Below are 17720 nucleotides of genomic sequence, written 5' to 3' on the forward strand. Positions count from 1 at the left end.
AATTTGAAGAGACATTTCTCCAAAGAAGATACACAAATGGCTAATATAAGCACATGAGGATATTCAACATGGGAATTGCAAATCAAAAGCCACAGTGAGGTACCATTTCATACTCACTAGAAGAGCTGGAACAGAAAAGGCAGATAACAATAAGTGGTGAGATGTGGAGGAATTAGAGCCCTTATGTACTTCTTTGTGGGAATGCAAAATGGTGCAGCAGTTTCGTCAAATAGTCTGGCAGTTCCTCAAATGCTTAAACATTGACTCTTTCATGACCCAGCAATTCCACTCATAGGTGTTGACCTAAGACAAATGAGAAAGCCATGTCCTCCCCACCACTCATGCAATATTTTCACAATAGCCAAAAAGAAAGAATAGCCCATAGGTCTCTCAGCAGATAAATGGATAAATAAAATGTGGTATATCCAAATAGAATACTATTTGGCAAGCCATAGGAATGAGGTACTGATTCATGCTTCAGCATGGATGAATCTTGCAAATATTCTGCTAAGTGAAAGGAGCCAGTCACAGAAACCTACAGACTACATATTATATGATTGCACTCCTGTGAAAGCATAGAACAGGGAGATCTATAGGGATGAAAAGTAGATTAGTGGTTGCCAGGGGTTGGAGGGTGGGTGACTACTTGTGGGAGGGGGTTTCTTTTGGGGGGGGTGATAAGTCGTCCCAAAGTTGACTGTGGTGATGGAATCATAGCTCTGTGGATATATGAAAACCCACTGATATGTGCAGTTGAACTGGTGATCTGTGTAGTAAGGGAATGACATGTCAGTAAGGCTGTTATAGAACAAACCCCATCTGCAAGGCCGAGCCAGCACCACACTCTGGCCCTCAGGAGTCTCAGGACACATTCATCTATCTCTTTCCAACAACATGCCCACTGCATTCCTATCTTTCTCCTAAAAGATTGGATGCATCTTCAAACAAACCCCAAACAGGACATACACCCCCAAGCACTAAGCGTCAGAACATGAGGAATTTTTAATAGAGGCAGAAGCACAAACGAGTGTAAGTCATAAGTTCTCCACCTTCTTACTGTGATTCCAGGCCATGGGATGGTGCAACAGAAGCTGGACAGCAGAGCTGATGTTTACGCATACAGAGCAGTCCTGGCTGGCTTTCTGGAATAAGGGAGGAGAAGCCAAACCACCCTGCTGGGGAGAGCCCTCGATCCCCTTGCATCTGACACCTGCCTTGGCCACCTGTCCCTGGAGCCAGATCACTCATCAGATAAGAGGATGACTGCCAAGATGTGGCCCTGGGCAGGACCTAGGAACCAATGTCCCCACAAGAGGTGGATGCCTCATGGGGATCTGCCTGTCTGCCAGGGGATCAATAATTGAACTCCTGGGCTTGGTCATTTGGCCTCTCTTCATTTATTTAAAGATGGTCATCCTGCACTTAAATAATTTTTAGAATGCTTCCTGCCCCATAGGAGCAAGGTTGGGAAAAAACAGTTGTGTTGAGAGATCTTCAGTGTCCAAGAACAAAAAGAATATCAATTTGGCAAACACAAGTCCAGTGGGACCCAAAGCAGTGTGGCCTCGGCATGCTCCAAACCTAGGCATCCAAATCAGAAGTCCAGAATAGCCGCAAAATGCAAATGGAGCCAGGCCACACAGGGGCAAACCGCAGGTGCACAGTCCTGCTTAGGACAGCCCTAATTATTGCAGCTCCTCATGCCATATGGAGCATTCCCTGGTGCCTTGCCCTCCACTTGAAATCACCTGCTGGGGCCTCTGTGTTGTACAGTGGATGAGAGCCTGAGGACCCTGGTGGGTATGTGCTGGAGAACAGCCCACACTCAGGCCCGCTCAGCCCAGGCTGTGCACCATTATGTGACTGGCACTGGCACAGTTATCTGCTCATGTCCCCTGTCCTGTGCTATCTGCTCGTGTCCCTCTGTCCTGTGCATCCTGGAGCTTCTGGAGGGCAGGTGCAGGGCTGTGATGAGACATGGGACAGGAGCCCACGGTTCTCAGAGAACCTGTTCTCTGCCCTGTGCTGCTCCAAGCAGGAAGGTCCCAGCCCACCCTCCCCCAGCTCACTCCCCAGAGTGATCTCCATCCAACAAAACTATATTCCAGGGGCTCGGTGACTACTTTGCTCCGAGACAGGAGTTCGTTTGCAGAGCCTTGGTGTTCTGGCTTTCATATGGTGTCTAGGCTGCTCAAAGAACCATGTGGCCTGAAGGTTCACATCTTTGGAGAAACAGGAAATAAGCCTGAACTGGCATTTCTGGCTCAAAGCTAGTCTCAACAGAGAGTGAGATGTGGGCAGCCTTACCCTCTTGGGCTACCGAAGGGGAAACTGAAGCCCAGGAAGACGAAATAGTCACTTGAGGTGACAAGCTGACGGTGCTGACAGTAGCAGGGCTGGAATGAAAGCCCCCAGGTCATGGGCAAGGGCTGAGGGACTCTAGGCCCCTCCCCGCCCCAGCTGTGGCTCCCCATCCCCACCTCCCCTCACCCCATGTCAGGCCCTTTCCCCTCACTGGCCAGTACTCCGGGCTCCTGCCCAGAGCTGCTTGGCGTGGACTTCAAAGGAGCAGGACAGCTGAGCATCTGCGCCTGCCTGGTGTGCACGGAGCAAATGTCAATGATGCTGTGCCTCGGGGCCACCTGTCCCATGGGTGGAGGCTTTCTGGGACACAGCCCGCCTGGCAGCTTGGTCAGCTGTGCACACAGTGTCCAGGAAGGGGGTGCAGGAATTCTGCAACACACAGCCGGCCTGGCAGGACCACTGAGGGCCCATTTATAAAACAGCCCGGCCACTTATAAAACATGAACCCTGGCTGAGTCAATGCGTACCTCTCCACCTCAGCTTTCTCCTCTGTAAAATGGGGCCAGTCATACTGACACTTCGGGGCTATTTGTAGAAATTAGATCAGATGACACATGAAAGTGTCTGGAAAGAAAGATGGCTTGATAAATTCATTTCCTTCTTCCCTGGTCCCCCGAGGCACATCGGGGCCACTCTTGACCTCTTTTATCTGCTAGAGGGGCCACAGGGCGGGAGCTCTGTGCTGAGCTGGGATCAGGGGAGGGGCGGAGGGAAGGGGGCACAGCTACTTGAGGGCCCCTTCTTGAGGAGGTGCTTAGGGGCTCAGTCCAGCTCTCCGTCTGAGCACCACATCACACATGCAGCTGCCACCAGGTGGTGACAGCACAGGGATGAGTGTTCCAAAACCTAGCTTGAAGTCCCGGCTCTCGTCCTTACCAGCTGTGTGACCTCAAACAATGCTTGTTTCCCACTCTGTGCCTTGGTTTCCTTGACTGTGAAGTGTAGAAAACTGTACCTCCTGCCTCATTTCATTGTTGTGAGGATAAATGTGGCAGGCAGAGCAACAACTCCACAAAATATCCATGTCTGGGTCCCCTGACCCTGTGAATCTCTTACCTCGCTATGATGTACTGGGTTGTATAGAGTCCCTCAAAATTCATGTCCACCCAAAACCTCAGAACACGACCTTATTTGGAAAGGGTCTTTGCAGGTGTAATCAGTAAAGATGAGGTCATATGGATCAGGGTGGGCACTCAATCCCACATGGCTGGTGTCCTTATAAGGAGAAAGAGACACACAGACACACATACAGGGAGACAGCCCCGTGAAGACAGAGGCAGAAATGGAGTGATTTAGTAAGAGACCAAGGAATGCCAAAGATTGCTAGCAACCACCAGAAGCTAGGAAGGGGCAAGGACGGGTTCTTCTCTACAGCTTTTGGAGGGAGCATGGCCCTGCAGACACCTTGATTTTGGACTTCTGGCCTCCAGAACCAAAAATAAGTTTCTGTTGTTTAAAGCCACCAAGTTTGTGGTATTTTGTTGTGACTCTGGGGAACTAATGTATATGACAAAAGGGACTTTGCAGATGTGATGAAATCAGGCATAGGAAGGTGGGAAGATTATTCTAGACTATCCAAGTGGGAACTGATGGAATCACAAAGGTCCTTATGAGCAGGGGAGCAGATCATCACAGAGAAAGTGATGTGATGACAAAGCAGAGACGGGACTGATGTAGTCACAAACCAAGGAATGCAGGTGGCTTCTAGATGTTGGAAAAAGAGTGGATTCTCCCCTGGAGCCTCCAGAAGGAACCAGCCCTGCTGACACCCTGATTTTAGCACCATGAGAGCATGTACTCTGGATCTCTGACTTCCGGTACCGTAAGAGAATAAACTTCTACTGTTTTGAGCTCAACCAACTTGTGCTAAATTATTATATTATAGCAGCCCCCAGGAAATAAACACAATTCAGTCCCCTGATAGTACTGGGGTACACTGGAGGCCTCCGACTCCACCCTGATGGGTCTACACTAGGCCAGGCTGTTCTACCAACTGCGATGGTTTGCTAAGAAATGCGGAGCTTTGCCCAGATCAGCTGGAAGATAATCTGGAAAGTGGTGTCCGGGACCGTGTGTTTTACCGGCTTTGGGTAATAACTCCGATGTGCAGGCAGGCTTGGGGCCCCCTGGGCCCAGGGCCATAGCACATCCTCATTGCTCTGGCCATAGAGAGCTTGAGGGGAGGGTTTTGGGCTCAGGGGCTATACTTTCTTTCCCCGGACCAAAAAGGTGGTTTTTTCCCCTTCTTTCTGCCTTTATTTCAACCGGATAAGTATCCTGCATTTGGTCCTGGGGACTCACTAGGCGTCTGGTGAAGGAGGCAGATGTGGTCGATTGTGGTGCAATGGATCTATGCAAGCAGAGGGGGTGCTGTGACACCTGCGGGGCCCTGGAACGAGGAGTCAGTGTGCTGGGGCAATCAGAGAGGGCTTTTTGAAGGAAGAGGCAGGCTCTGGAAGGAGGAGATGGATGTCAGGGAATCAAGAGAGAAGGTGAGTCAAAGATGCAGGCTTTCATGAAATGGAAGAAAGTGTTGGAGAATTGCTTGGATCAGACACCAAAACATCCAGAGATGGGACTTGCTCTGCTGAGTGAGCCCAGTCACAGCCCCAGAGGGGAAGCAAGCCAAGGGGAAGGCCTCTAAGGCCACTCCCAAAGAGTGATTCTGGTGAAAAGAAGACCAAGAAAGACTTACAGGGAAGCTGATTGTGGCAGCCCTTGAATGCTGGTGCACGATTGCTTCTCTTTATTAACATGCTGTGACCTTCCAATGTAAAAAACCTTATTATGCTCTCACAGAACTGTAGCGGTAAAATTCAAAAGTCATTCTTTTTTTCTTTTCTTTTTAAAATATTTTATTTATTTGAGAGATGGTGCACACATGCACAGGCAGGGGAGAGGCAGAGGGAGATGGAGACACAGACTCCCCACTGAGCAGGGAGTCCTGATGTTGATTGAGGTGAGGGGCTCCAACTCCATCCCAGGACCCCGGGATCATGACCTGAACTCAAGGCAACATGCTTAGCTGACTGAGCCACCCAGGCACCCCAATCATTCCTTTATCAATAAAAAAATTCTCTCAGAGTTTAAATTAGAACTTAAACATCATTAAATATGAGATACAATTATGAAAAAGAATTTGGTTTTGGTCTCTCTCTCTCTCTTTTAAGATTTTATTTATTTATTCATGAAAGACACACAGAGAGAGGCAGAGACATAGGCCAAGGGAGAAGCAGGCTCCCCGTGGGGAACCCAATGTGGGACTCAATCCCAGGATCTCAGGATCATGATCTGAGCCAAAGGCAGATGCTCAACCACTGAGCCACCCAGGTGCCCCTTGGTCCTGTTTTTAAGATATAGTCTCAACGAGCCTGTGTTGACTCATTATAATGAAATTCAAGGCCTTTTCCTGCCCCTCCCACCCCATTCTTACATAAAAGGGCCTCTTGAGCACGCCTTTTTGTACAGATCTGCCTCTCTCTAGAGCATGGGCTCTTAGGGCAGTAGTCATGTTTTCATCTTTATAGCCCTGGCCCCCCAGGCAGCCTGGCATGCAGTGGCCACTCTGTAGGGTCTGTTACACAGATGAATGAAGAAGACACAGAAGAATAACTGTGTTTTATATCATACTCACTGGGATGTTTGCTCAGTCACTGTCTACAGCAGTGGTCCTGGAGGGTCCCCATGAGGTGGCACAGATGGGGGGTGGAGGCTCTGGGCATGTAGACTCAAGCACTGTTGCCAGGCTGAGAGAGTGTGCCCGAGGAGCAGGGCAAGGCTGTGCAGAGAGAGAGGCTCTTGAGCAAGTGACGGCACACCAGGCACAGCAGGTGGAAGGGGCCGTTCCATGTCGTGCATGTGTGTGGATGCTGACAGATTGCTTCTCAGGAGGAAAACCCTAAAAGCAAAATGACACCCGGGAGTGGGAGTAAGGTGTCTCTCTGGAGGAGGTCTCCCCAGTGGGCCTAGCTGAAGAGCAGAGGCTGTGAGTGGTCGGCATGGAAGAAGTCAGGAGCCAAAGAATGGGCTGGATTGGGAGAAAGAAGGAGCAAAAGATAAACAGAGAGACAGAGAATCAGGAGGATACTAATTAAGTGCTGGGTCCAGCCATGCCTGAAGCTAGCCCAGCACAGGAGCCTTTACATTTCCTCAGCCAACACCTTCTGCTTTTTGTTGAAGCCAGCCACTCTCACTTGCAACTTAATTGCCTATTTTAGCTGCTCTCTGGGTACATGGGAGGGAACGGCTGGCAGCAGGCTGAAGGCTTTCCCTGCCCTGAGGGAAGCCCTGAAAATCTGGACTGTCTCCCTAGCTTTAAAACAGCCCTGCTCAAGAGTGGGAGGCAGGGTAAGGAAACCTGCAAACAAAAGCATAAACCAGAGATGGTTTAAAACCAGAGCATCAAAGGGAGGCAGACCAAAGGAGGCAGATGGGTAGGGCTGCTGTACACACATACTGAACTAAAAAATGACTTGAGAAGGTATTAAAACACCCAGAGCCACCAGATTTCAGCTGGTCTCCCAGAGAAAACTTACTGACATGATTTTTTATCAAAATTACACTAAGACGGCCACACTGTTCTCATCTCTTTTGATTCATCTGTCTCGGGATCGACCCCATGTCCAGCCCTCCGGTTCCGGGGAACACGTGTTGTGCCTAGTGCACAAGTGGAATTAATTAATATTTGTTGGCTAAATGAATGAACCAGCTGGAATGGCTCTTTTCTTTTAAACTGCATTTTAAATTTACATTGAGTAGAATGCATTCATTTTTGGTGTACAGTACTCTCTGCACAAATGAACAATCACATGACTGCCATGACAATCAAAGATACAGAATAACTCTGTCATCCCCCCAAGTCCCTTGTCTTACCTGACTCCTCATCCTTCATCCCTGGCAACTACCCACTGGTTCTCTGCCTCTTTAGTTTAAAACATACCTAACATAAAATGTACCATTTTAACTGTTTTTGTTACAAATTCAGCAGCATTAACTATATTCACAATGTTGTACAATCATCATCATGATCTATTTCTAGAACGTTTTCATCATCTCAAATAGAAACTTTGTACCCATTAAATGGTCCCCATTCTCCCATTCCCAGCCCCTGGCAACCACCCTTCTCCTCTGCGTCTCTATGAATTTGACAATTTATATTGTTTCATTTAACATCATAGCCTCAAGTTTCATCCATGTTGTGGTATGTGTCAGAATTTCCTTCCTTTTTAAGGCTGAATAATATTCCATTGTGTGTGGGGCCCCTGGGTGGCTCAGTCAGTTGAACGTCTCCCTTTGGCTCAGGTCATGAGCCCAGGGTCCTGGGATTGAGTCCCACATTAGGCTCCCTGCTTAGTGGGGACTCTGCTTCTCCATCTCCCTCTGCTTCTCCCCCCTGCTCATGCACCCTCTCTCTCTCTCTCAAATAAATAGAATCTAAAAAAAATATTCCATTGTGTGCATATATCACATTTTGTTAATCCATTCATCTATGGATGGGCATTTGGGTTGTTTGCACTTTTTGGTTACAGTGGATACAACGTCTATGAACGTAAGCGTACACATACCTTTTTGATTCCCTGATTTCAAATACTTTCTTATCGTTTTGCCTTTTACAAAATGTCAGAGTGCAAGTGTACAGTACACATTTTTTTTTTACAGTACACATTTTTGTTTTCCAGTCCCACTAGTTTTTCTTAGCGTAGTACATTTGAGATTCACCATGTCATGTGTATCAACAGCTTGATCCTTTTTACTGGCGAGTGGTATTCTGCTATATAGATGCACCTCTGTTTGCTCACCCATTCTCCATCTGAGGGACATTTGGGGGTCATTTTTAATTTTGTGTAATTATGAATCACGTTGCTATAATCATGCACATCCAGATCTTGGTGTGAACACAAGCTTTCACTCTCCCTGGGTAAATAGTCAAGAATGGGATTGCAGAGCCCTGTGAGGGGTGGATGCCTTCCACAGCAGCCGCACCATTTTGCATTCTTGCCCATGTGAGTTTCATTGCTCTGCATTCCTCACCAACACTTGGTAGTGTCAGTTGCCTCCGTCTTATTTAAACCCACAAACTGGGATCCCTGGGTGGCGCAGCGGTTTGGTGCCTGCCTTTGGCCCAGGGCGCGATCCTGGAGACCCGGGATCGAATCCCACATCAGGCTCCCGGTGCATGGAGCCTGCTTCTCGAATCCCACATTAGGCTCCCGGTGCATGGAGCCTGTGTCTCTGCCTCTCTCTCTCTCTCTGTGACTATCATAAATAAATAAAAAATTAAAAAAAAAATAAAAAAATAAACCCACAAACTACCCATTAGTTGCCAGATCTAAATAATAGAATGATTTTAGTGGTGAGAAGTGAGTCAGTGAGCGAAAGTGCTATTCACTAAGGCATTCTACATGTGAGGCACATATGAAACTAGAGCTGTGTGCCACACGTGGTCCTTAGACTCTCCATGTGGCTCATCACAGCCCATCGTGGATGAGCTAGACTTGAACTGAGGTTCTGAGCCACCGCGTCTGCCCCCCTCACACACAGGTGGGCACTAATAAGTGGCATTTCTCCTTCCTCCCCTTGGGGAGTTTAATATTATTATTTTTTTTAAAGATTTATTTATTTATTTAAGAGCAAGTGAGCACAAAATGGGAGGAAGAGCAGAGGGGGAAGGAGAGAAAGAATCCAAAGCAGACTCTCCGTGGAGTGCAGAGCCTGACAGGGCTTGGGGCTCAATCTCACTACGCTGGGATGAAGCCTGATGACTGAATCAAAACCAAGAGTGGCAGGCTTAACTGACTGAGCCACCCAGGTGCCCCAGCCCTTGGAGGGATTAAGCACATTGGCTCAATTCTTGCAACACCCCATTCAAGGAAAGATAATTCTTCGCATTGCAGAGATGATGCTCACCCCTCCCATGCGAGGCGCCAGCCCCTGCAGCCTGAGTCTGCCTGCCTCTAGAGTCCCAGCTCTTGTGGGAGACATGCCAGGTTCACATTGTGCAAACCTGTTGCTTTCAGACAAAAGGCCTGAGCCTTAGGTCTGTCCCCTCCGGAAACAAAGGCCAAGCACTGAGACCTGACACCCAACACCCTGCAGTCATCTGAAGGCTCAGAGCCCCACGGGGTCTTCATAATTCGGAGCTGGGATGCCTTGCAAGAGCAGCCACTGTGTGAAGCCACCTCCCTCTGCTCCAACTCTGCCCAACATCTGCAACGCTTTCTAAGAAAGACAACATGAGGCCAAGGGAAAGGGAACAAATGTATTTGTGAAGAAAACTGATGGATCTGAAGGTGCCTTCTAGCCTTCTGGGGCAACTCATAAAGTGACAGATGTGGGAGGCTACCACCAAGGCTTTGAAACCACAGGCTCGTCCAACTCTTCACCATGAAAGCCTCAAAAGAATAAGAGATTCTTCTAAAGGGAAGTTCAAAGGGTCTTTTCTTGCCTTTAGTGAGATTCCTGGAAATGGAAAGGCAAAGGAGACAGAGGCTCAGGTTGGGGTGTCATACATCCCATATGTTCCCGTGGCCCTCACTTACCCTACTTCCATGCTCCTGGTGAACACGATCAGACAATATGGCAGCCACTCACTGGGAGGCCGCTGTGAGCCAGGCAGTAATAGAGGGAATTCTAGGGTTCCCTCCCCAAATCCCCCATCGAGAACCATGCTCATCAGAAGGGATGGCCATGCTACTGGGTGTGGGTGCCTTAGTAACGCACTCAGTTATAATCATCACCATCATCCTTTTTCCTCCCACCCATCCATCCATCCATCCATCCATCCATCCATTCATTTCATTTAACAATAAAGAACCACAGTTCAGTAAGGGATATGGAAGTAGATGCAGTGTGGTCTGTAAGCACGGCAGGCACAGCACCACATTTGTGGTGGCATTGGGAGGAGGAATCAGTTCTGTTGGGCATGGCTCTTCATGGAAGAAGAGACCCAAGCTGAGTCTGCAAGAAGAATGAGTCTGCCAGGAAGAGAAGGGCATTCCAGGCAGAAAGAGCAGCATATGCAAAGGCACTGAGGTCTGAAATAACATGAAACATTTGAGGGAAACACAGGTAACTCCTAACGGTTGGAGTGTGGTGTGAGGAAGGAGTGTGAGATGAGCCCAGATTAGCCCCTCTGTTCACTCCTGTGACTCCAACTCCCACCACACTCCTCAGAGATGCAGGTGTCCACACAATAGCACGGATGGAGGCCCTGGTGTTCACACACAGACCCTGGGCCCAACCCCTTGGCATTCCCCAGGGGACACAAGCAATAACTCTCCCCTTTCTACTCAGAACACTAGCATGAGAATGGGATCACTGTGCTACTAACATTTATTTTGCTTAATTTAGAAGAGAAAAGGAAATCATTCACAAACCTTGATCCTTTTGCTTCTATTGATATCACATTACCAGTGGTGCCCCCACACTAGGGTGCATCAATTGGGGTGATCCCTCCCCGTGCTCAGCCAGGTGACCCCCTGCACCCGGCTTACAGCCTGTCTTCACTGGCCCCATGGGCATCGCAGGCTCTAAGCACTGTGGTGGTCAGCAGCCGAAGCCCCAGAAGGGCTTGCAGGGTATCTAGTCCTGTGTTTGCTCTGGGAAATGATGCCAGCAAGCCACAGCTCTGCTGCGAGGCCAGCGCACCAGAAGCTTCTGCTTCTTGTTTCTGAGTCAACACATTCCCCTTTCACCCAAGCTGCTTTACGTGGTGACATATTCCAAGACTTCTCATTAACACAGCTCTGTTTTTGTGTAGATTATTCTCTACACATGCTGCTATTCCATTTTTGAATTTTCTTTCTGATCCACTAATTATTTAGGAGGGTGTTTTTCAATCTCCAGATGGCAAGGTTTTTCTATGTGTAAGTGCCTTTGTTACCCATGCCTGGTTTATGATGCTGTGCTAAGAGGGAGAACAGAATAGGTAAGTCCTCCCTGCTGCCCTATTAAAAAACATTGTTGCAAACCACAGTACAACATGCTATCGTGCCTCTTGCTGAAATACTGAAAGCTCCCCCATTAAAGTCAGGAACCAGATGAGGATGTGCCACCACCGCCACCATTACCGAACAGTTTTCTGGAAGACCACAAGAAAGGAAGGAATGCTAATGTTGGAATGGAACGTGAAAAATATAATTATTAGCACATGCTATGATTTGATACCTCCGATCTATGAGAATAAACTACAAACCACTAGAAATAACGAGTGAATACACTAAAATGAATGGATATAAATGTAACGTGCAAAAAATGAATGGCATTCCCACATATAAAGAATAACCAGTGAGGAAGGCATAATATAAAGGCATTCTATTTGTGCATTCAAGAGTCAACTCAACAAAAAATTAAAGGATCTCTAGGAAGGGAACTTAAAAATAATTCTACCAAGAAATGCTGAAAAGGCAAGCACCCTTGGATGCTGGAGAGGTAGACAGAGGTTCAGCATTGAAGAGATGCTCATTCTCCTTAAATTAATCTACAAAATCAATGAGATTTTGTAACACTCATAGCCACACTCTTTTTTTGGAGCTTAAAATAATAGCAGGGTTCACCTGGAGAAAACACACAAAATAGCTTTGAAAACTCTGAAAAGTAAGAGTAATAGTGAAGACAAGCCCAACTAGAAACTTGAAGCATGTTATAAAACTATAGTAGCTAAAAACTTGGCAGAAAGATGGAGCAGACATAATTTTCCCTACTCTTCCTGTTGAAAGAACAGCTGAAAACCCTGGGGGACATTTTATTTATATATATATATATATATATATATATATATATATATATATATACACACACACACATATATATATATAAACTATATATAATTATTTTATATATGGGGACATTATACACATACATATACATACTCTCTCTATATATATACACACTCTCTCACATGTATATATAGAAGATTCTGAAAGCTGGGAAGAAAAGCCAGGCTAGCTAGAGACCTTGGCATCTGAGAAATGACAGTCAGGTAACTTCACTTGTGTGTATGTTTTTGCTTTTTATTGTTTTAATTTTTGTTTTGTCTCATCTATTCTAAACTGAGTGATAGAGAAGCCAGTGACTCAGAAACATCAATGAACAAAAAAGTCAAGGAAAGCCTGCTCTCTGTACAAGAAGAGGAGAAGCATAACAAGACAAAACTTCCAGAGAATAAGAGCTCTACACCAGGCATATAACACCAAAAACTCTAAGCTCTACTCCTCCCTCCATATACCACAGCAGAGTAGTGAGCAGACTAGACTGCCCCCTTAGCCAGACTGTAACATAAAGCCTCCATTGGGGTGGTATCAGAGGAGCCAGAACTGAGCTCCCTCCCAAGGGTAATGAGGAGGAGCTTTCCCCATCTTGGATGTCAGTGGAGGCTGGGTGGAAAAGTTGGCCTTCCATCCTGCTGGAAGTAATGAATACATATGTGTCTGAGCAGGCCAGCTAACACACAAGATTTCAAGTAAGATCCCAAGTCTTATAACTACCCAAAATGTCCAAGATTCCATTGAAAATCACTCATCGGGAGCACATGGGTGGTTAAGTTGGTTAAGTGTCTGCCTTCAGCTCAGGTCATGATCCCAGAATCCTGGGTTTGAGTCTTACATCAGGCTCTCAGGTCTGCTTCTCCCTTGGACCCTCTCTCTCTCCTGCTCTCTCTCTTTCTCAAATAAATAAATAAAATCTTAAAAAAAAAAAAAAGAAATTCACTCATTGTACCAAAAACCTAGAAAACCTCAACTTAAGTGAGAAAGACAATCCACAAATATGAATACTGATATCATATGGATGTTAGAATTGTCTAATAAAGATTTTTTTTAGAGTGAGCGTGTGTGCACATGCAAGTGAGTGGTGGGGAGAAGAGCAGAAGGGCAGAGGGAGATGGAGAAAGAGAATCTTAAGCAGGTTCCATGCCCAATGTAGAGCCTGACTTGGATGCCCAGTGTAGAGCTGGGCTCGATCTTACAAACCCTGAGATAGTAACCTGAACTGAAAAATCAAGAGTTGGATGCTCAACCAACTGAGCCACCTAGGTGTCCCTGACAAAGATTTTAAAACAGCTCTCAAAAAAAAAAGCTTTTGCGAGCAGTGAAGAACACACCTGAAACAAATGACAAAAACAGAGACTCTCAGCACAGACAATGTAAAGATAGAAGATGTAAAGATAGAAGATATAAAGAAGAACCAAATGAAAATTTTGCAACTGAAAAATACAATCATTCAAATAAAAAGCTCAGTGGATGGAGAATGGAGAGGACAGAGGAAAGACTCCAAGAACCAGAAGGGAGAATCAATGGAAATTACTTGATCTGAACAACAGAAAGAGCCCAGAAATGACCAGAGCGCTCAGGAACCTTAGGAAGGTAACAAAAGATCTCACATTGGTGTCACCAGATTCCCAGGGGTGGAGAGATGGAGTGACTTCCAAATGGGGCAAAGACCAAAACTTACCACTTCAACATGTTGGATAAATCTCAAACAGGATAAACTTGATGAGAATCATACCAAGAAATATCATAGTCAAACTGTTGAAAATGAAAAACAAAAACAAAAAAACAAATTCCTGAAAGCAGCCAGAAATGATACTTAACCTATAGGAGAAAAACAATTCGAGTGACAGCAATTTCTCATCAGAGACCAGGGAGGCCGAAAGGAAATGATGAACATTTTTTTTCAACGGCTTAAACCAAACCCAGAATTCTGTCCTTCAGGAACGGAGGAAAATGTCCTTTAGGAACAAAAGAGGAAACCAAGATACTCTCAGCAGATCTACCCTGAAAGAATGCCTAAAGCATGTTCTCTAAAAAGAAAGTAAATGACCAGAGAAGGAATCTTGGAACATCAAAGAGTAAGAAAGAATAAAGTAAGCAAAAATATGTGTGAATACAATATGGGTGAATACAATAGTTCTTCCTTCTGCTGGGTTTTCTGAATTATGTTTCATGGCTGAAGCAAAAAGTAAAACACCATTCAATAGGGTTCTCAATGTATGGAAACAGTTAAGACAACTATACTATAAATGGAGCAGGGTAAAGAGATAAGAAATGAGTTAGGATTTCTACACTTGGCTCACACTGGTACAGTGTGCTCTGGAAAATAGTTTCTAAAAAAAACCCCAAAACCCAAAAACAAACCAACCAAACACAAAACTGTAACAATGATAAACCCTAGAAATATACTTACCATATAGTCCATCGATTACACACTTAGGGGTCTTTATCTCAGAGAAATGAAATCTTATGTCTACACAAAAATCTGTTGGTAGATGTTCACAGAAGTGTTAATTGTAGTAGCCCAAAACTGGAAACAATCAAAATGTCGTACAATAACTAGATGGCTAAATCAACTGTAGTATGTCTGCACCACAAAACACTACTTGGCAATAAAAGTGAATAGAATTAACTGTTGGTGGGTGAGAGGATGGGGGAAATAGGTGATGGGGATTTTTAAAAAAAGATTTTGAGGTTGGGGGGAGGCTTCGCATGTGTGCACATGTGAGCAGGTGGAGGACAAGAGAGAGAACAAGCAGCAAACCCCCCATTGAGTATAGAGCCACTAATGGGCTCCTCCAAGATCATGACCTGAGCAAAGGCAGATGCTAACTGAGCCACTCAGATGTCCCAGGGATGAGGATCAAGGAGGGCACCTATTGTGATGAGCACTGGGTGTTGTATGCAAGCGTTGAATCACTATGTTATACACCTGACACTGATATCACACTGTATGCTGACTGGAATTTAAATAAAAACTTGAAAGAAAAAGAACTATAATGAGATATCACCTCACACCTGTCAGAATGGCTAAAATTAACAACACATATTGGTGTGGACAAAGGGGGACCCTCTTGCACTGCTGGTGGGAATGCAAACTGGTACAGCCACTCTGGAAAACAGTATGGACATTCCTCAGAAAGTTAAAAATAGAACTACCGTATGATCCAGCAACTGCACTACATTATACAAAGATACTAATACTAACATGCACCCCTATTTTTATAGCAGCATTATCTACAATAGCCAAACTATGGAAAGAGACAAACTATCAAAGAATAGATAAAGAAGATGTGGTACACACACACACACACACACACACACGTATACACATACATACAATAGAATATTACTCAGCTATAAAAAGAATAAAATCTTGCCATTTGCAACAACATGGATGGAGCCAGAGATTATTAAAATAAGTGAAATCAGCCAGAAAAAGACAAAAACTGTATGATTTCATTCATATGTGGAATTTAGGAAACAAAACAAATGAGCATGGAGGGAAAAAAGAGAGAGAGGCAAACCAAGAAAGAGAATCTTAACTACAGAGAACACACTGATGGTTACCAGAGGGGAGGTGAGTAGGGGAGATGGGGGAAATAGGTGATGGGGATTAAAGAGCGCACGGGTGATGAGCAGGGGTGATTTAGGGAAGTGTTGAATCACTATATTGTATACCTGAAACTAATACAACAGTGTATGTGAGCTAAGGAATTTAAATACAAACCTTTTAAAAAGTGAATGAACTTTTGATACATGAAACAGCTTGGATAGAAATGAAGGACATTATACTGAACAAACAAAGCCAATCTTAAAATATCACATACTATATGATTCTAGGCACAAAATTTCTTTTAAAAGATATTTATTTATTTATTTATTTATTTATTTATTTATTTATTTGAGATCATGACCTAAGCTGAAATCAAGAGTTGGAAGCTTAACTGACTAAACCACCTAGGTACCCCAAATTTAATTCCTAACAAGGATGCCATGGGAAAAGAAGCGTCTCTTTAACAAATAGTGGTGATAAGAATTGGATATCCACATGCAAAAGAATGAAGTTGGACACTTACCTCTTACCTGAGACAAAAACTAACTCAAAATAGATCCATGCCCTAAGTATAAGAGCTAAAACTATAAAACTCTCAAGGAAAACATAGGGATAAATCTTCATGAGATGGGATTTGGCAATGATTCTTGACTATGACACCAAAAGCCAAACAACACAAAACAAAAAAACACATGAAAAAAAATAGATAAGTTGGACTTCACCAAAGTTAAACAAAATTTCTGTATTAAAGGACATTTCAAGAAAGTAAAAATGACAATTTTTAAAAGCTTTATGCTCAACATGGGGCTTGAACTCATGACCTTGAGATCCAGAGTTGCATGCTCTACCAACTGAGGCAGCCAGGAACCCCAAGAAAACATTTTAAAATCATACATCTGACAATGGTCTGGTATTCAGAATATGTCTAGAATATACATCCAATATAAAAAGAACTCTTACAACAACAACAGAAAGACAACCTCACTGAAAATGAGCAAAGGACTTGAACAGACATTTCTCCAAAGAAGACATACAGATGGCCAACAAGCCCATGAATATAGATGCTCAACATCATTAATCACGAGGCATTGCAAATCAAAACCACAATGGCCTATGGACTCTGCTCTTTGAGGACTGCTGCTGTAAGAATTACTGTGCTCTGTCAAACTTACATCTTACTCAATTTATGGAAAAGACTAAAGTTGCTAGTCAGAGATCCCTCATAGATAACACTTCATTTTTTTTTTTTTAAGATTTATTTATTTGAGAGAGAGTGAGAGAGCACAAGAGCAGGGTGAGGGGTAGAGGGAGAAGCAGACCGCCCCCAGAGCAGGGAGCCCAATGAGGGGCTCCATCCTGGGACCCCAGGATCATGACCTGAGCCAAAGGCAGACACTTAACGGACTGAGCCACCCAGGCACGTGACAGAAAACACTTCTAATGGATTCAAGTCTTGCATGAGATATGTTTATGTCTACAAGAGTCTGCTGCTGCTAGGAGGGTCTCAGGGATGAAAACAGGATAGTTCTCTTCCGAGGTCCTCTCTGCCTCCACAAAGGATAAGGGGACCAAGTGGGCAGTCATTGAGGTGGACAGGACATGGACACTTTAATGCTACAGCTGTGCCAGAACTCCTGCCGGGCATAGGGATGCTAAGGAGGCCACGGCTCTCACTCACTGCCCAGTGGAGACAGAGAGGCCAACCACCAGACTGTGAGCTCCTCCAGCTCACGACCTCAAGAGATGAGAGCCAGGCTACCTGAGAGGATACTAACGACGGAGGCAGAGTGGGCGGGACCAGAGGAGGCTGGGGGGAGGGGCTGTGGGGGGCTGGGTGGGGCCAGAGGGGCCTGGTGAGGAGGAGCTGCCAGGGCTGGGCACGTCGGAATGGGTAGGGCTGTAGGGCTGAGGGGGCCGAGTGGGAGGGGCTGTGAGGGCTGGGCCAGTCCAGAGGGAGTTTCTAAGGGAGGAGCCATCAGGGCTGGGCGGGGCCAGAGGGGGAGGAACTGTCAGGATTGGGCGGGGCCAGAGAG

General features: G+C 45.5%; 1 protein-coding gene across 1 annotated transcript in view; it reads right to left on the bottom strand.

The window, feature by feature from the left end:
- COL23A1 (collagen type XXIII alpha 1 chain) overlaps positions 1 to 17720 on the bottom strand; it is a 322683-nt gene that overhangs the window by 142758 nt on the left and 162205 nt on the right. The window lies entirely within an intron of this gene.

This window comes from Vulpes lagopus, chromosome 7 (genome assembly GCF_018345385.1).
Source record: "Vulpes lagopus strain Blue_001 chromosome 7, ASM1834538v1, whole genome shotgun sequence".
Classification (NCBI taxonomy): domain Eukaryota; kingdom Metazoa; phylum Chordata; class Mammalia; order Carnivora; family Canidae; genus Vulpes; species Vulpes lagopus.